This window comes from Microcaecilia unicolor, chromosome 8 (genome assembly GCF_901765095.1).
Source record: "Microcaecilia unicolor chromosome 8, aMicUni1.1, whole genome shotgun sequence".
In the NCBI taxonomy this organism is placed as follows: Eukaryota; Metazoa; Chordata; class Amphibia; order Gymnophiona; family Siphonopidae; genus Microcaecilia; species Microcaecilia unicolor.
In genome coordinates this window covers 162,131,458-162,152,460 of record NC_044038.1, presented here as the reverse complement: position 1 = coordinate 162,152,460, position 21,003 = coordinate 162,131,458, and positions in this window count along the sequence as shown.

Genomic DNA, 21,003 nt, shown 5'->3' with positions numbered 1-21,003 from the left:
ATTGTGCGGCCTGAGGCACAATCCTGTTTTCAATGCTTCCATAGTCATTGTTCAAAGATGATATGAATAAACATAATAATACCTGGAATTTGCAGAAAGAGAATGGTAACAATGGAAAAGTCTGCCCTCTGGTGCTGTACATTTATAAAATGTAATTTTAGAGAAAGGGGGGGGGGGGGGGGGGATATGTCAATGATTGTGCCAGGGAGAAAGAAAAAAGGTTGAGAAGTAAAATGAATTTCCACATTTTCTCAAGCTGGGAAAACAGATGTGATGGTTCAGTTCATTACAAAATAATTTGGTACAGCTTTTCACACAGTTTTATTGAGTTGGGGGTAAGGGAGGGTAATGGTGTGGGAACTTATTACAAAGTACTTTCCCTTATTTTAAAACAAATGAATTCTCAGAGTAGCTGGCTTACTGTTCAAGCATGCATACTCGCTTTCTCTCATACTTTTAGAAACAAAGTAATAGAAACAAGCACATTGTATACATGCGCATAGAAATATACACACAAATGCAATAGAGAATACAACATACATATGTACAGTCAAGAATACACGGTCTCTACCTATGGAACCAAGGTACTAAGGGTTTTACCCATTTTGGGGGGAATTCTATGTATGGCGCTGAAAAAACGTGCATACTGCTATTCTATAAACCTCTCCTAACGTTAGGCACGGTTTATAGAATACGTGTAGTGGCCATCTCCGTGACTAAAATTTAGGCACAGCCATTTACAATAAAACCTGGTGTAAACGCCCACATCTCCTTTAGGTTTGGATCAGGCATATGCTATAACAGTGTGTGTAATTTTCAGGAACACCCATACCCCACCCATAACCCTCCCATGGTCACACCCCCTTTTGTGATCCGCACATTACAATTTACATGCACCGCTTTACAGAATACACTTTGAAACTTGTGCGCATAAATTCTAATTAGTGCCAATCATTACTTGTTGGTGGTCAACTATCGGTGCTGATCAGCTTGTTAAACAAATAAGCTGCCCATGCAAATCGGCTGTGTGCACTGATTTGAATGCACAACTTTAGTTGCCATTTATAGAGTCCAGTGGTTTAGGGGCAGTTCTATAACTTTGCGCTTTGAAATAGGTGTTGCAAAAGGGCTCGCTTAGCGCTAATTCTATAATAACACTTAAGCATGCCTAAGCCATAAAGGCTTGTTGGCACACTGAGGGCCCCTTTTACCAAGCCGTGGCAAAACGGGGCCTGTGCTGGCATCGGTGGGTGTTGTTGATGCACACCGAAGCCCCCTTTGGCCGCAGCGGGGGACTTCAGTGCCACATGACCATTAAGAAATGGTCATGTGGCAAGGGCTAAACAGGCATATTCAGCTGCACTTAACCAGATGGCACTGCTGAAAATGCCTGGTTAACACCCAAGTGCCAACTCCACCCCTGTAACAACCCCAAAATAGCCGATTTTCAGTTCAGCACTAACTAGTTATTTTCAGTGGCACTAACTTATTAAATGTCACTGAAAATTAGTGGTAAGCCCCAAACAGGTGTTTTAACCAGCTAGGACCTATTTCTGGCCAGTTCAATCACTTTGAATATTGACCTCATGGGTAACTAGCCTCTGGTGAGCTGAGTCAAGAATGAAATAGAAGGTGTTAGTGGACCCTCCATGATGACTCATCAAATAATTGGTTGCCCTGAACAGAGCTGCGTATCTCCCTGTAAGCTCTTTAGCCACAATTAATATTTGAAAACCCCACTATCTGGCTATTATTTCCAAGGACTGATCCAAGATGACAGGAATGAATTGAGACCTTTACATTTTGCTTTAAGAGTCCTGAGTTAAAAGTCCTCCTGGCTAAGGGGTCCTTTTACTAAGCTGTGGCAAAGGGAGGCCTGCGCTGCCATCAGCGAGTGTTTTTGACGCTCACTGAGGTCTCCTTTTACCTTAGCAGGTAAAAGGCTGGGGGTTTTTTTTTTAAGAAATGGCCATGCAGCAGGTCAAACACTTGCCATGCGGCCGTTTCAGAGGGGAGCACTTACCGCCATCCACTGAAGTGGCAGTAAGGGCTCCCACACTACCCCGGTTGTAACCATACAGCGCGTGGCAGTGCTCAATTACCATTGGGTAAACACCAGCGCTATAATGATGCTACAATGGCACAGAAATGGTTCATGCTGGGGGTGGGAACAACTGCCGGACTGCTGTGGCAAACGTCCAGTTTAGCAAGCCATAAGCCCGCGTTGGGCTTACTGCTGCTTAGTAAAAGACCCCCTAAGGTTTTAGCTCAGTCCAGACCTCACAAACTCTCTTACTCCGTCTGCTTTCTTTCATGGAACTTTCACTTGCGACAAATGGTGCTTAGCCTGGACATTCTTGCCTTCCTCATTTGTGCTGATTTCAATGCACATTTCATTAGTAATGCTTCGTCTTTGGCTTCAGCTTGAGAGAAGTTCTTTTTTGTTTCATTTCAGCTCTGATGTTTTACATTTCTTGACCTTGCCATGACTCAGAACATCAGGATTCAAATAGAAAGAGATAAATGGGTCAGTCTATTCCTTTCATGTGCATATGCATATCGCACTCATTTGGTGGCCCATGTTTCTCGTGTGCTCATGTGGCCTTGTCAGGTGAAAATGGGATCCTCATCATGTCTACGATTCTTGCTCACCTGGGAATCACATCCCCTCCTTATGATTGAGACCTGTCTTCAGACCAGGCTCCCTGTTTACTTTCTTCATTGATTTATACCACAAAACCCTTTGTTAGGGTAGGACATCGTAGCCTTTCCTAATAAGGCACAATAAATGAAATACAACATAGTACGGTAGCTGTAGAAAATCAAAGATAGGTAGAAAGACTTGACTTCAACCTCCCGTCTGAGATCCTAACACTATTCTTCATAGAACTGAGCTATCCTTTGGACTGAAGTGGGGAACAAATTTTCCTATTGCTAACAAACTCGATTCTATCTGTTTTAACTTGTGCTTAGAACAGCTGCATTTTTCATTGGAATGTGTTATTCAAATTCCTTTCTTTCAGGCAAAATTAGAGCCAAGGCACAAGTCCTAGAAATAAGCATTTCAGATCATTTTCCTCCGCCCAGTGGATTGTTGCCTAGTAATGTATGTCCCCTTATAAAATGTCCTGTCAAACTGTTGAAGAATGGGAATGATCTTACTGAGATCAACCAAGGAAGCATAAAAGTCAACATTTTCCTACTGACAGATGAAACAGAATTGGTAACTCCTCCTTATTAGGAAAAAACATTCCTTCTCATGTTGTCAATATATTCCAATTTTTCCATCATCTTATGTCAACGTATTTCCTGCACTGATAAAAATATTTCTTACTTTGCTCACCCAATATCTCTTCCGAGCTTTTATTTTTTTTATTTCAATTTTTTATTTGATTGCTTACACTACTTGAAGGTCAATGCAACCAAAGAACGTAAAGGACATTACCTGACTCTTCCTCCCCCCACCTCTCTAAGTTCCCCCAACTACACCTACCTTACATGTACCTTATCTACCACAACATCACCTTGTATTTATTCGTACCATGTATTTGTTCAGACCGGAATCGGCTAACGCCGTAATGAAAATATGTAAGCCACATTGAGCCTGCAAAAAGGTGGGAAAATGTGGGATACAAATGCAACAAATAAAAAATAAATAAATGTTAGAAAGAACGTTGACACAAAAATTGAATCATCTACAGTGGTGGAAATAAGTATTTGATCCCTTGCTGATTTTGTAAGTTTGCCCACTGACAAAGACATGAGCAGCCCATAATTGAAGGGTAGGTTATTGGTAACAGTGAGAGATAGCACATCACAAATTAAATCCGGAAAATCACATTGTGGAAAGTATATGAATTTATTTGCATTCTGCAGAGGGAAATAAGTATTTGATCCCCCACCAACCAGTAAGAGATCTGGCCCCTACAGACCAGGTAGATGCTCCAAATCAACTCGTTACCTGCATGACAGACAGCTGTCGGCAATGGTCACCTGTATGAAAGACACCTGTCCACAGACTCAGTGAATCAGTCAGACTCTAACCTCTACAAAATGGCCAAGAGCAAGGAGCTGTCTAAGGATGTCAGGGACAAGATCATACACCTGCACAAGGCTGGAATGGGCTACAAAACCATCAGTAAGACGCTGGGCGAGAAGGAGACAACTGTTGGTGCCATAGTAAGAAAATGGAAGAAGTACAAAATGACTGTCAATCGACAAAGATCTGGGGCTCCACGCAAAATCTCACCTCGTGGGGTATCCTTGATCATGAGGAAGGTTAGAAATCAGCCTACAACTACAAGGGGGGAACTTGTCAATGATCTCAAGGCAGCTGGGACCACTGTCACCACGAAAACCATTGGTAACACATTACGACATAACGGATTGCAATCCTGCAGTGCCCGCAAGGTCCCCCTGCTCCGGAAGGCACATGTGACGGCCCGTCTGAAGTTTGCCAGTGAACACCTGGATGATGCCGAGAGTGATTGGGAGAAGGTGCTGTGGTCAGATGAGACAAAAATTGAGCTCTTTGGCATGAACTCAACTCGCCGTGTTTGGAGGAAGAGAAATGCTGCCTATGACCCAAAGAACACCGTCCCCACTGTCAAGCATGGAGGTGGAAATGTTATGTTTTGGGGGTGTTTCTCTGCTAAGGGCACAGGACTACACCGCATCAATGGGAGAATGGATGGGGCCATGTACCGTACAATTCTGAGTGACAACCTCCTTCCCTCCGCCAGGGCCTTAAAAATGGGTCGTGGCTGGGTCTTCCAGCACGACAATGACCCAAACATACAGCCAAGGCAACAAAGGAGTGGCTCAGGAAGAAGCACATTAGGGTCATGGAGTGGCCTAGCCAGTCACCAGACCTTAATCCCATTGAAAACTTATGGAGGGAGCTGAAGCTGCGAGTTGCCAAGCGACAGCCCAGAACTCTTAATGATTTAGAGATGATCTGCAAAGAGGAGTGGACCAAAATTCCTCCTGACATGTGTGCAAACCTCATCATCAACTACAGAAGACGTCTGACCGCTGTGCTTGCCAACAAGGGTTTTGCCACCAAGTATTAGGTCTTGTTTGCCAGAGGGATTAAATACTTATTTCCCTCTGCAGAATGCAAATAAATTCATATACTTTCCACAATGTGATTTTCCGGATTTAATTTGTGATGTGCTATCTCTCACTGTTACCAATAACCTACCCTTCAATTATGGGCTGCTCATGTCTTTGTCAGTGGGCAAACTTACAAAATCAGCAAGGGATCAAATACTTATTTCCACCACTGTAGGTCTGGATGTACTCAATTCCCTCTGTATTTTATGAAAGACTCTGCTGAACACGAAGCCTTCTGTAAAACACATATAAGGACATGTATTTGCCAGCACATATATTGGAAGCAGCCAATTTACAAGTACACATGTTCAAAACACATCATCAGTCAGCAGCTTCCATGTTGAAGTGTCAGCATTTTATGCATGTAGTAGGTCCATTTTACATAACAAATACAAATAAGTGGCTCCAATTAACTAGTGAAGCTACAATTATTTTTAAAGGGCCCTTTTACTAAGTCGTGTAGGCATGCACGCACATCATACGCATGTCAGTTTCGAACTACCGCCCGGCTACCACGTGGCCCAGGCGGTAATTTCATTTTTAACATGCATCTGCTATTTTCCGGCACGCGGCGCTAACTGGGCGGTAATCAGCATTGTACGCATGCTGATGATTATCTCCCAGTTTACTAGTGAGACCTTACGTCAATGGGTGGCAGTAAGGTCTTAGGCCCAAAATACACGTGAGCCAATTTTCATTTTGCTGCATGTCCATTTTCAGCCCCCCAATACAGGCCTTTTTTGCAGGCGCATGTCCGATACATGCGTCTACGCCAGAATAGCACTTAACACTTCCTAAATAAGAGGCGATATGTGCTCCCATGTTAATTTTTTGCAGGTACCACTGGGAACCCTAGCACAATTCCAGCAAATTAAAAAAAAAAAAAAAGGAAAAAGTGCTGTATTAAGTCTGGGCTTAGCACAAAGGAAAGTCCTATGTTAAGTATGTTAAAACACATTAAGTCAAGATTTTTACCACACTTCAGTAAAAGGGCCCCACAGTTAGCCATTTTAATATTAAAATGAACTGAAATCAAACTTTTAAATGTTGGATGATAACATATTATAACAGAATGGAACAATGTACAGAAGAAAAGTTGTAATATATGCAGACAAGATCCCTGAATATGATTTTAAAACACAGTGAAAAGTTACTCACAGAATTTGAAATGCTAAAGAAACCATAACCTTCTCCCTGTTCAAGTTTAAAGTCTTTTTATCATTCTGGGTTTGCTCCATGGCCTTTCCATAGGCTTTGTGAGACTGCAGAAGTCTTTACAGATGCAAGACATTAGCACAGCCTGCTTGGCAGTATCCGGTTTTTCCTATCACGCCTTTGAACCTCCTCCACGTTTCTCAGGGGTTTTATCAGAAAGATGTTCCTATGAAACATCTCAGCATGGAGATCTGACAGCTTCTCAAGCACCAGCTGAAATTGATTTGCCTTCCGCCGCTTCCTGTTTTTACAAGTTTATTAATGTTTCATCGAGATTTACTGGAGATTAAAATGCTCCCCACTAGAACTGAATTTTAATTTGAGAGATCGGGTTCTTGTTACTTGGCACAAAGCAAGATTGAAATAAAGTCCCTGTTTCTGAAAAAAAAATCTTTTCATAGAATTGTAGTGAACATGTGTTTGTTTTTCCACCTGTTTTCTTTTCCAAGGCTCAGTTTAGAGAAGTTCTCGGAAGGAAAGAAAGTATTACCCAAGCTGCTAAAGATGAAGAAATGTCACTAAATACAATATAATCACAACTGTTTTTTTCACATACGGTCCCTCTGTTCAGCCCACACTGACATATGCAAATGAGGCCCTGCAATGCACATGTGATGGTATTCAAAAATGTGCAAGATAAACACAAAGAATCACTATATGCAAAGAGAATGGAATCATAATAAACCTTAGCATTGCCTAGACAGCGACTGCAGCAGTTGGGCAGTAAGGCCAGTGCTGGGCAGACGTCTACAGTCTGTGTCCCAAATATGGTAAAACAAGGTAGACTTCTAAGCAGCGGCATAGCCAGACTTCAGCAGAAGGGGAGTCCAGAGCCTGAGGTGAGGGGGCACATTTTAGCCCCCCCCCCCCGGCGCCGCCAACCCCCCGCCACTTTTGAACCCCCCCCCCGGCACCCCTCCCCCATTCCTTTTGACACCCCCTCCCGCCACCACCAGGTACCTTTGCTGGCTGGGGTCCCCAACCCCCGCCAGCCAGTCCCCTTCAGCGCCGGTCTCAGAGTCCGGCTCATTTGCTGATCTGGAATATGTTTCTTTGAGTCCTGGGGACCCCCGCCAGCAAAGGTACCTGCCACTGGCAGTGGGGGAGGGTTGGTGGCGGCAGGAGGAGGGGTTGAATGTGGCGGGGAAGGGGCGGTGGGGGATGAAAGCAAGGGGCTAGTGCTAAATCTGCGGGGGCCCATGCCCCCGTGGCCCTACCTAGCTACGCCCCTGCTTCTAAGATATGCAGCACGATTACAGAAAGGCAGGTCTGGATGGGCTGAGGTGGGCATGAACAACTCCAGCAGTTCGGAAATAAGGCCAGTGCCAGGTAGACTTCTATGGTCTGTGACCCAAAAAAGATTTTTAAAAAGATGGCCTAAAAAGATAAATGCACAAAGCAGAAAACCTTGTTTGAAATGGTATTTAAAAAAAATAGACATTTTTCAAAAATGGTTACATTTGCTATTCGATTTGGGATGTTTAGCACAAAACGTGCAAAGTCTGACTTAGACATCATATCAAAAATGCCCCTCTTGGTCACCTAAGTTCCATTAGCTTTGCTGAATGGTGCTCATCCATTCATCTGGCAGTACTGAATGTACTGGTTTCTGAGGAGTCGAATCTTGCTGGTACCAGTCTGGCTCCCCCATGGTCTGCTGTGTCACAGATTTACTCCATCTCTCAAACCTGTTGCTACCATTTCTTTCCATATATGACCTGAGAATATTCAAATGCCATTACAAGTGCTGGACTTTTCCACCACCTCTGGTAGTCTTTTCTAGGATTTGTGGTCTTCCTTTTTGATACTTACAGTCCCATACTTAATTCAGGGGCCCTTTTACTAAGGCGCGTAGGCATTCACACGTGTCCATTGCTTGTCAAATTAGAACTAACACCCAGCTACCGCTTGCCCCAGGTGGTATTTCCATTTTTGACAAGCGCCAAAAACACGTGGTAGAAAATATTTTCTTTTTTTTTTTTACTTTATTTATTTATTGCATTTGTATACCATATTTTCCCACTTATTTGCAGGCTCAATGTGGCTTACAAAAACCTGTTATGGCATCACCATTCCAGGAGCTAGGTACAATTGGTGTTATATCAGATTCATGGAAGAGGAAAAAGATCTAACCAGAGTTATAGAAAGATAGTTAATAGAATAGGGTGAGGTGTTATAATTAAGCTATGGATTCCCATTGTAGGCCTTGTTGAAGAAGTGGGTTTTCAGAGATTTACGAAAGCTAGTTATGTCGTTTATCGTTTTCAGATCAGTTGGTAGTGCATTCCATAACTGCGTGCTCATGTAGGAGAAGCTAGTCGCATGTATTAGTTTGTATTTTACTCCTTTGCAGTTGAGGAAATGTAGATTGAGGAATTTGCGGGTTGATCCGTTAGCATTTCTAGGAGGTAGGTCTACGAGGTCTTGCATGTAGTTCGGGGCATCTCCGTGGATGATTTTGTGGACAAATCATGCAGATCTTAAACGCGATACGTTCTTTAAGTGGGAGCCAGTGCAGTCTTACTCGTAGGGGTCTCGCACTTTCATATTTTGATTTGCCAAATATGAGTCTTGCTGCGGTATTCTGGGCTGTTTGAAGTTTCTTGATAATTTGTTCTTTGCAAACGGCGTATAGTGCATTGCAGTAGTCTAAGTGACTCAGCACCATTGATTGTACCAAGTTACAGAAAATGGATCTCGGGAAGAAAGGTTTTACTCATTTGAATTTCACATGCAATGGAACATTTTTTTCGTTGTATTCTTCACGTGGGTTTCAAGTCTGAGGTTTCGGTCAATGGTTACTCCCAGAATTTTCAGATTGTTAGAGACTGGAAGAGAAAAGTTTGGTGTGGCAATGGTGGAGAAGTTACTTGTATTGTGTTGTGAAGTGAGTATGAGGCATTGTGTTTTTTCTGCATTGAGTTTTAACTGGAATGCATCAGCCCAGGAGTGCATGATTTGGAGGCTTTGATTGATCTCGTTGGTGATTTCCTTCAGATCGTGTTTGAATGGGATATATATCGTGACATCGTCTGCATATATGTAGGGATTGAGATTATGATTAGCCAGTAGTTTGGCTAAAGGCAGGGGTGTGCTGGTAAATTGTTAACATGGGGCTCTCTCTCGCCAGCAAAGTAAAAGAGAATTCAGGAGGGGCCCAAGCCCACATTTTGGGATCCATTTGTTAAAGTAGCCATAGAGAACCGGCTCCCAAAATTCTTAAAAACTTAACAAACGGCTCTCGAGAGCCTGTGAGAGCCTGCTCCAGCACACCACTGGCTAAAGGTATCATCATTAGGGTGAAGAGGGTTGGTGAGAGGGGGGATCCTTGGGAAACTCCACATTCCGGAGTCCATGGGGCTGAAATATCCCCATTCGCGATTATTAATTTTAAAACAACATAGTATTTATGAAAACATACAGTAACATATAATATTTTCTACTTTATACCTCGTGGTGCTTACACGTCGGTAATCATCAGTTTATGCACACTGGCCGCTTACCGCCCGGTTAGCTTATGAGACCTTACTGCTAAGTCAATGGGTGGCGGTAAGGTCTCAGGCCGAAAACGGATGCGCGCTGGTTTTCATTCTGCTGCACATCCGTTTTCGGTCACAAAAAAATGCCGTTTTTCCAGGCGTGCTAAAAAATTTGACCTGCACCCATCCAAAACACGCGCTTACACCAGCGCAGTCCACTTTTAGGCGTAGCTTAGTAAAAGGGCCCCTCAACACTTAGGCTCTTTCATTTCTTACCACAAAGTTTTATAACATCCATACATCTCCCCAAAACAATTGACCTGGCCTCCCCCTGCATATTTGTGTTTTCCTTTTAGACTTGACCTATCTTTGTTGATTATCCATGACCTTGTTGAAAGTCTGAGATTTTTAGAACCAGCTACCTTCAAAGATCTTGAGCAGTTCAGATCACCATGGATGAAGGTTTCTCTCTCACACAGTGCACTTTTCCAAATCCCAAATTTTATGAAATGTCCTCAAATTAGATCTACACAGTGTGGTCAATTGAGACATAAGGTAGACATAGGGGAGGAGTGGCCTAGTGGTTAGGGTGGTGGACCTTGGTCCTGGGGAACTGAGGAACTGAGTTCAATTCCCACTTCAGGCACAGGCAGCTCCTCGTGACTCTGGGCAAGTCACTTAATCCTCCATAGCCCCATGTAAGCCGCATTGAGCCTGCCATGAGTGGGGAAACAAATGTAACAAAAAAAAAAACATCCAAAAAGCAGCAGATAGAAGTTTTATCGTCCAAAACATCCAAATCACTATTTTTGAAACATATTTTAAAGATGTTTTTCTATGCAATTTATCTGCAGTGCATCCAAATAACAAGAGGGCATGCCGGGGACCTCCTCTTGGACGTGGGATTTGGGTGTTCCCAGAACTTGGATGTTTTTCTGCCATAATGGAACAAAGCAAAAACATCCAGGGCTAAAAGTTAGATGTTTTGGTCTAGGCCTGTTTCAGTTAAGACATAAGTCACCAAAAAGTGCCCTAAATGATCAGATGACCATTGGAGGGATTAAGACATGACCTTCCCTTACTCCTCTAGTGGTCACTGACAACTCCCATCCCCCAAAGATGTGAAAGAAACAGTACATACAACAAGCCTTTATGACAGCATTAGATGTTATGGCCAGTCCTATCAAAGCAGAAAGCAGGTCACTGGAGTAGTCCAGTGGTCAATGCAGTGCACTGTATATAAAAGGTCCCAGGCCCATATCCCACTCTAACTGCATTTGGACATTTTCCTCTAGTACAGGGGCATCGAATAAAGAAAGCCATCGAATATGTTCACACAATGTTCCTTCTTACTGGCCTGTTATGTTCTTTTTCATTCCTGTACTTGGTAATGATCTTTCCAACAGAAGATGATGTCTTTTCAAAAGGATTGTAAAAGGTTTTATGGAAGATATCACCAGCCTTCTGGTCATATTTACTGTCTACTGCCTTGGGTGAATTTCTTCAAAAAGGAGGTAAATAAATCCTAATAAATACATAACCACATGTGATGATGTGATACTAGAGGGGATAATAATGGCAATATGGATCAATATGATAAAAATATTTCATGTCATTATGAAATGTTATTTTAAATAGAATAAGGTCACAGAAGGAGGGTTCTTGAGTATTCCTCAGTTCCCTTGAGCTCTAATAAGTGACATTGTGATGACTCTCTATAGCTATTGATAAACTTTATTTAAATGGGTAAAGTCTATTAAGAATAATTTAATTGTGTGTTGACATTGTAAGGAACATACTATGCCATAATCCCCCTAATTCTATAAAAAGTTGCCAAAAATTGTGTGAGCCCCATTTGCAAATGCAATTTAATTAATGAGCTAATTAGCGCCAATAATAGGCTTTTTAACAAGCAATTATTTGCATTAATTAGAATTAATTGGAACTTACATTTCAGTTGGTACAAATGACCATGCCTAAAGTTAGGCACGATTCCAGTGTAAGCGCTATTCTATCAGCCGTGCCTAACTTTAAGCACGGCTTATAGAATAGCACTTCAAAGGCTCCAAAAACGTCTTTTTTTACTTTCTGAGGACCTCTTTTATCAAGCTGCGCTAGCAGCACCTGCTGCAGTAATGCCGACAAAGCCCATTCACTTTGAATGGGCTCCGTTGGCATTGCCACATGGGAACTGCTAGCACAGTTTGATAAAAGAGGCTCTTACTGGGTTAACTGAAAATGATGAATTACTACAGCATATTCACGTCTGGTCCTTAAAGGCTGCAGACAGTTTGGGTTTCCAGAATATCCATCCAACATATAAATGGCAAGTGACCGACTCACCTGCAAATGCGCAGTACAAACTTCCCTCTCTGTCCCGCCCTCGCGTCAAGACGTCATGACGTCAGAGGGCGGAACAGAGAGGGAAACGGAGTCGGACTGTCGGACACCGCCGCTGCCGCCTGGAAACGAACATCGCGCGAACCAACCTCCACCCTCTCCGCCGCCACTCCCGCCCCCCTTCACTGACCTGACAGCGCCTCTCACCTCCGCATGGAAGTGCCGCAGGCAGCAGCAGAGCGATCTGCTGCTGCCTGTAGCGCTTTCACACGGAGGTGAGAGGCGCTCTCAGGTCAGTGCAGGGTGCACAGAGGGGGGAGGGAGCGGCGGCGAGGAGGGTGGCTGGACATGGGGGGAGGGCATGGTTGCTGGACATGGGGTGAGAGCAGGGCAGAGAGGAGGGTTGCTGGACATGGCGGGAGGAGGGAGGCCAAGGGAAAGAGGAGGGTTGCTGGATATGGGGGGAGGATCGGTGGACGGGGTGAGGCCAGGGGAGAGAGGAGGGCTGCAATACTCACCCGTTTTTACGGGCTTAACAGCTAGTAATAAATAAGCACAAAATAGATTTGCATACAGTGGTAGCAGTATGCATGCAGATCTATTCTCATGCATATTCATTCAGAGTAACCTGAAAACCCAAACTGTTTGCGGTCTTCAAGGACTGTCAATGAACATCACTGGATTACTATATTATAGGTTAATTGTCTTCAAATTCTGGATCTAAAGTCAGGTCACGCAAATGACAGGAATAATGACTATCTGGCTGGCCTGGCATTGAGGCCCAACAACAGAGGAGTCGAAAATTCCTGGTTATCATTAGATAGATGGTTATCATGCAGTGCGGGCATTTTTGGTGAGGTCAGTCTCTTTACCAGCTGGTTTTGTTCATCAATAAACAATTGAACTTAAAGGGCGCCACCTCTCCAATTCTATAAAAAGTGCTAAAAAATGCGTGTGCAAATTTAGATGCATGCCCTGCGCTAGCAGCGAGGGCCATTTTTGTACCTGCTGAGGCCCTTTTTACCGCAGGGGTAAAAAGGTTGAAAAAAGAAATGGCTGTGTGGTAAGATTTCACTTACCGCATGGTTATGGGGGGGGGGGAGATCACTAAAAACCAACCTCTTCAAGAAGGCTTACCCCACCGATCCACCCATAATCCCCCACACTCGGCAATACTGCATAACCAATGATCATATTGGACAATAGACAATCTTCATTCCCATCGCCCCTCATGGTGCCTGACACACACCTATCTCAATCGACCACAATATAACCGTGTATTTGTTATCAACCGACACAGCGAATGCCATTACGGTACTATGCAAGCCACATTGAGCCTGCAAATAGGTGGGAAAATGTGGGGTACAAATGTAACAAATAAATAAGTCACTTACCACCACCCACTGAGGTGGCATTAAGGGCTTCTGCGCTAACCCGGCGGTAACTGGGTAGTGCACGGTGCTGCCCAATTACCACCAGGTTAGAACCTGCTGAAATCTTTTTTGAATATTTCCGATAGCAACGGAAATGCCGCTTGCTTGGGGTGGACCTTCCGCCAGCACCTGTGTTGGGCTGGTGGCAGCTCCAGATTGGTGCGGTAAGCCCGCAGTGGGCTTTCCGCCGCTTTGTAAAAGGGCCCCTAAGGCAACACCTAAGTGCTGCAAGACAGAAGTAATGTCATTCTGCCCTATACACCTATATGAACACTTCAATCATTAAATGATAAAAGGTTAATAATTCCATCACCAAAAAAGGCTAGATGGGAATCTACTAGACATTCAGGTATGGAAAACAGGTGTGAGGATGTTATAATGCCGTTGTATCGCTCCATGGTGCGACCGCACCTTGAGTATTGTGTTCAATTCTGGTCGCCGCATCTCAAGAAAGATATAGTAGAATTGGAAAAGGTGCAGCGAAGGGCAACTAAAATGATAGCGGGGATGGGACGACTTCCCTATGAAGAAAGACTAAGGAGGCTAGGGCTATACAGCTTGGAGAAGAGACGGCTGAGGGGAGACATGATAGAGGTATATAAAATAATGAGTGGAGTGGAACAGGTGGATGTGAAGCGTCTGTACACACTTTCCAAAAATACTAGGACTAGGGGGCATGCGATGAAACTACAGTGTAGTAAATTTAAAACAAATCGGAGAAAGTTTTTCTTCACCCAACGTGTAATTAAACTCTGGAATTCGTTGCCGGAGAAAGTGGTGAAGGCGGTTAGCTTAGCAGAGTTTAAAAAGGGGTTGGACGGTTTCCTAAAGGACAAGTCCATAAACCGCTACTAAACGGACTTGGAAAAATCCAAAATTCCAGGAATAACATGTATAGAATGTTTGTACGTTTGGGAAGCTTGCCAGGTGCCCTTGGCCTGGATTGGCCGCTGTCGTGGACAGGATGCTGGGCTCGATGGACCTTGGTCTTTTCCCAGTATGGCATTACTTATGTACTTATGTACTTCTATGTAGCTCCTGCTCTCTGGAATTGCCTTCCAAAAATTATCAGATTAGAAGAGTCGTATGTTAAGTTTCGTAAACTTCTAAAACCATACCTATTCCAAAATACGTTTGAAAGTAATCTGGGATGAAAAAAGGGAAACGGGCAGAATGTATACGCAGAAAAAAACAAAAAAAAACCCATATGTTTGTTCATATAAATTTGTTATGAATGGATTGTTTTATTGTTGTTTTTATTCTCAGAATAGATGCTTTTGGTTTGCCGTGCTTTCTTGTCAAAGAAATGGAGTTCCTGTAGTGTATTTTTAAAGAATGTAAACCGTACTGGTTTGTGTATGTAATTTAGAAACGGTATAGAAAATAAATAAACGATAAACGAGCATAGGCAGGCCATGCACGTGTCTCCCAGTTTGCCACATAGTTTATAGACTACTATAAATGGCATGCGTCACTTAGCGCACCCAGGTCTGCCAATTTACACCTGCCATACACATGACACAAGAGGGCACATCTACACATGGGTGTGCCAATAGAAACATAGAAACATGACGGCAGATAAAGGTTATATGACCCATCCAGTCTGCCCATCCTCTGTAACCCCTAATTCTTCCTGTTCCTAAGCGATCCCACATGATTATCCCATGCCTTTTTAAATTCTGGAACAGTCCTTGACTCCACCACCTCCACCAGGAGACCATTCCACGCCTCCACCACCCTTTCTGTGAAATAATACTTCCTTAGGTTACTCCTAAGCTTATTCCCTCTCAACCTTGTCGTATGCCCCCTCATTCCAGAGCTCTCCTTCATTTGAAAAAGGCTCTCTTCCTGTACATAAATACCCTTGAGATATTTAAATGTCTCTATCATGTCTCCTCTCTCCCTCCTCTCTTCCAGCGTATACATGTTGAGGTTCATAAGTCTGTCCCTATAATTTTTGCATTCAAGACCGCTTACTAATTTCGTAGCCGCCCTCTGGACCGACTCCATCCTGTTTATATCTTTCCGTAGGTGCGGTCTCCAGAACTGCAAGCAGTACTCCAAATGAGGCCTCACCAGAGACTTATACAACAGTACTATCACCTCCTTTTTCCTGCTGGTCATGCCTCTCTTTATGCACTCAAGCATCCTTCTGGCTTTGGCCGTCGCTTTTTCTACCTGTTTGAAAGCTTTAAGGTTGTAAGAACCAATCACCCACAAGTCCCGTTCTTCCTTCACACACTGAAGCACTATACCCCCTAAACTGTACCGTTCCCTCGGATTTTTGCGACCCAAGTACATGACCCCAATGCCGACCTTACCCTACTATTCTATAATGGAATCTTATTACCAAGATGCTACTATAGAATTGGCACTACAGCATGGCATTGGGGCACCTAGACTGAGCCATTAATTTAGAATTGCCCTTTAAGGGCTAGATTCTATATATGGGTCCCAAAAAAAACAGCTATTCTACATACCTTGCTTAAAGTTAGGTGCAGTTTATAGAACAGCGCTTACGCCCAGGAATTGCGCCTAACCTTAGGCACGGCCATTTGTACCAACTGAAACATGGTGCAGATGTATGCGCCTACATTAGGTGCATATCCCCGTTATTCTATAATGTGTGTTAATTTTAAGAATGCCCCCATTATGCCTATGCCCCTCCAATTTCCATGCCCCCTTTTTCAAATTGCACATAAAATTTAAGCGCAGATTCCATGCCTAAATTTGCATGCGTAAAGTTCAATTAAATTTAATTAGTGCCAAATAATTACTTGTTAAACAGCCAATTATTAGCGCTAATTGAATTGTTATTTAATTAAATTGTGCATGCAAATTGGGTACACAATTTTTGGCGATTTTTACAGGGGGTAAATGTGGATCTCTTCCAAGATTCAAGTCACCAGACACCATTCTGTAGCAAAAATGTTTTTAAAGCAGGCAGGAAGAGAAGAATTAGGATCCTTGACTCAGGTGAAAATAAGAGTTTCGTTTCCAGTTGAACAATAACACTTTCCTCAAGGTGGGCAATATTTAAGCGATCATCCCTCAGAAATTGGTCATTATCTCGAAGCTAATGACCGATTTCTTAGCTAATAGCCCAAGGTGAAATCAAGGGCAGGAAATTCTCAGAACAATCCTCACCCCTTTGGCAGTAAGAATAGATTTCAAGGCTAATATATGCCATGTTTATGACTTATAACAACACTAATGTTTTCTAAAAGAGCTGATACAGTATCGTAGAAAATGCATCGTTCCCTGGGCCTTTCACAACCAACTGCTCACTAGCCAAAGTGCATCTGAAGCTTAGGTCTGCATATTTTTAGCAGTTTCTGTACGGAGGTATCCAGTGAGTTTCTTTTATTTTCCCCTAGGATCAGGGTATTATTTCATATCTATATTTCAGGATGTGGGAAGTGTTTAAGAGCCAGACATTATGGATTCTGTATAGGTCCACATAGGAATGCAGGAGAAACTTTCCAGCCAATATTCAGCACTATTTAATCGGCCAGGAACAGCAACTGGCCAGTTAAATAGCACTTATCCACCTATCCAGATTGTATATAGCGCGCCTAGCATTCTGCGCCGAAATCCAAGTGGATTCTATAAGAGCGCATGTATCTTAATTGGCTTAAAAGCAGTAAGCTTAGCTGGTTTTAAAAAAAGGTCTGGATAGCTTCCTAAAGGAAAAGTCCATAGACCATTGTTAAAATGGACTTGGGGAAAATTCATTGCTTATTTCTAGGATAAGCAGCATAAAATGTATTGTACTTTTTTGGGATCTTGCCAGATACTTGTGACCTGGATTGGCCACTGCTAGAAACAGGATGCTGGGCTTGATGGACCTTCAGTCTGTCCCAATATGGCAACACTTATGTACTTATGGCTTATCAAGCTAATCAGTGTTGATAACAGCACTTAACAAGCAATACTGAGCACTAATTGGCAAGAATTAGAATTAACATGCACAACTCGCTAAGCGTATTCTGTAACGCACTGCGCCTAACTTCTAATGTGTGCAGGCAAAAGGGAGTGTGGTTATGGGTGGGGAAATGTGCATTTCGTGGGCATTCCGAAATGTATGCAGGTAGTTATAGAATATGGCCCAGTGCGCCTAAATCTATGTGCTGGGATTTACGCCATGCTTTCATTGGCATAAATAGAGGCGTGTAGTTTTAAGCACTGGAATATCAACTAAGCATCTTCTATATACTGCACCTAAATGTAGGCGCAGCTTATAGAATATGCTTAGGCAGAAAAGTTTTCCACGAGGATTTTTTAGGGGCCATATATAAAATTCCCCCCATAGCGGCTAACCGGTTATATCATGTGATATAACTTGCTATCCGTGAATATTCAGCGCTTTGCCAGCCAAGTTAAGTGGCCAAATTGGACTTCCAAAATAGCAGGCCTATCTTTTGCAGATATAAACTTAACCAGCCAGCGATGAATACTAACTTAGCCAGTTACTTGGATTTGTTCTCAACTTTTTCAATAGTAGCTCAAGGCGAATTACACTCAGGTACACTGGGTATTCCCCTGTCCCTGGAGGGCTCACAATCTAATTTTATATCTGAGGCAATGGAGGTTACGTGACTTGCCCAAGGTCACATGGGACGTTCTTGGATGTGAAGCCCGGTGCTCTAATCACCAGGCTACTCCTTCACTTCAAAATTCCACCACAGGAAATGTCACATTTCTAAACAGATTTAAAAACAATGCATCCAAAAAATATATGGCTTCAGTCTGCAGAGAAGTGATGGCAAATATGTCTAAATGTTTTTGAGACGAGGAACACATTGGGTTCTTATCAGTCCTGTTTTTCATGTCTTTTTCTGGACTCAGGCAGATAGTTGACTAAATTCAACCCTGACCACTAAAATTACTAATCTGTATTTCTTTGCTGGTTGGACCCTGTGCTATCTTCATGGCACCAACTGTTAGTGGTTCTGACAGGTCTCTAACACTGTAAAACGTTACTTGCTTCAACAGGAGACCAGAATCTTTCTGCGCTGGCCACTGTAATAACATCTCTCTCATGGAAGGCAAATGTGTCATAACTGTCAGGAATGGTGAGCCCTTGAACCAAAGCCGGAGCTTTGGCAGACAAATCACCTGGGCTGGCACAGGCAGGAATCAGAACAGACTGGACTAAGATAAACTAACAGATTCAACAAGGCAGGACAGAGGTAACTAAACACAATAGACAAAACGAGGCCCAGATCCAGACGAGGCAAGGAAAAGAAGGCAAAGGGCCAGAACTGGAACCCAGAAAGGACAAGGCAAGACTCAGATCTGGATTAAAACTGGGACTGGGACCCAGAAATGCAAGACAAGGCAAAACAAGGCAATAGATTAAAACTGGGTCCAGAAAAGGGCAAGACAAGGACAAGGCAAGGACTGGATCCGGACAGGACTAGACTGAAAGAGACAAGACAAAGCACACCTAGACAGGCAAGACAGGGTAGGAGCTAGGCAACAGGAATAACAGAAACAAGGCAATAAAAAAGGCAGGAACAGGATTCAGGATTCTCAAACAGGCTTGGCTGCAACAGGATTCTGGAACGGGCTTGACTTGGCTTGATAGGGAACAGGATACAGAAAAGGACATGGCTTCACAGAGAGCAGAGACAGAAACTAGCTCAAACACATAGCAAGGGCAGAACCTGGCTCAAACACACAACAGGAACAGAACTTAGCAGAAACAGAGCTCAAGAGCCAGGAAGCAAACATAGCAGGCAAAGGATTAAGCAGAGTAAGGGAAGACAAACAAACAAAGAAGCAATGTGCTTACCAGCATCCACTGCTGGAAGGGAAAGGCCAGGCAGATTGAGAGGCAGCTGACACACCTGCATAGCAGTGAGGTAATTAGGGACAATGATGGCTTCTACAGACTCTCAGAATTAACAGACAAGAACTACACACACAGGAAACAGAACAGGGAAAACAGAAAACAGGAACAGAGATTAGCTTAAACATGGAGCTTAACTATAGCAAGAGTCAAAAGCAGGGCTATACTAAAAGCAGAAGCCAAGGGAAGTCAAACAGATACAGACACCAAGGGCAGGGTGTGACTTTACAGCCAGGCTTTCAGGTTCAAGGTACAAAAGCAAACACACAGAAACAAAGCAAAGCATTGAAACACAAGACTCAAAGAAACACAGAACAGACCTTCAGGAACAAAGCCAAGTAGGGAAATAATCTAAAGAGGTAACACAAGATTAAGAGACCTCTTGCAAAGGCAACGTAGGAAAGCTCCCTGGGTCCTTATAAACAGTGTTGCCAGAAGTAATAAAATTTTCCAGCCTAAAACCACGCCCCCGCCCCTGACATCAACACCCCGCCCCCTACGTCAACACCCCTCCCCCTATGTCAACAGCCCCGCCCCCTACATCAACAGCCCCGCCCACTACGTCACTAACCACCACCCCCCAACATCACTAACCACGCCCCCTGCGGGGCGAAAAACCGCAGCCGGTGGTGAAAAAACCCCCCACCCAGCTCAAAAAAAAGAAGCCCAAAAAACTGCAACCCGCGGCGGGCAGAAATTTCCCGCAGCGGGTCGCGGAAAACCGCCCAATTGGGCGAGAAAACCGCCTACCTGGCAACCTTGCTTATAAAGGAGTAGGCTGCTGATGTCACAAGTAGGAAATGAAGCAGAAGCAGGGAGACCAAAGCGAGGCTTGGCTAACAGAAAGAACAACAACAGGAAATGAAGCAGAAGCAAGGAGACCAAAACGAGGCTTGGCTTACAGGAAGAACAACAATAGGGAAAAGGCAGACTGGAGAGGTCACAGAGCTAGATACAGAGAAACAGCAGGTCTGAACATAAGGGCACGGCCACAACCATGACAAAATGGCAGGGTGTTAGCTCCTTGTACTGTACTAATTCTTGGTGTCAAACAAAAGACCAAGAAGAAGGTTAAGTTTATAGCGGCCAAAAAAAAACCCCAGATATTAAATGCCGGTTGCCGGAAATGGCCCGGCATTGAATATCTGGACTCAGTACTGACTGCGGGACTTAGCCGACCTCCGGCAGGCTGAATATCAGCCCCTCTGTGTCTATACACCAGGAAGTACAACTTTTGTTGTGCACTGTTGTACAGTAAAAGCACTCTTGAAATTTCACACATTAAGAATAGATTATTTGATCCCTCCTGGTTAATATTTTTCATTCCCAAAAAACAACAAGGCAAACGATCTGCAAAATCCAATATGGGAAAGAAAGCCAGCAGATCAATGTCACAACAAAAAGATTTTATTGAAGATACATACACGGTATCTTCAATAAAATCTTTTTGTTGTGACATTGATCTGCTGGCTTTCTTTCCCATAATATTTTTCATTGAAAGGGAAGCTAGGGTGAGTGTAAATGTATATTCCTCAAATTCATATGAGTGTGGAGGAGTAGCCTAGTC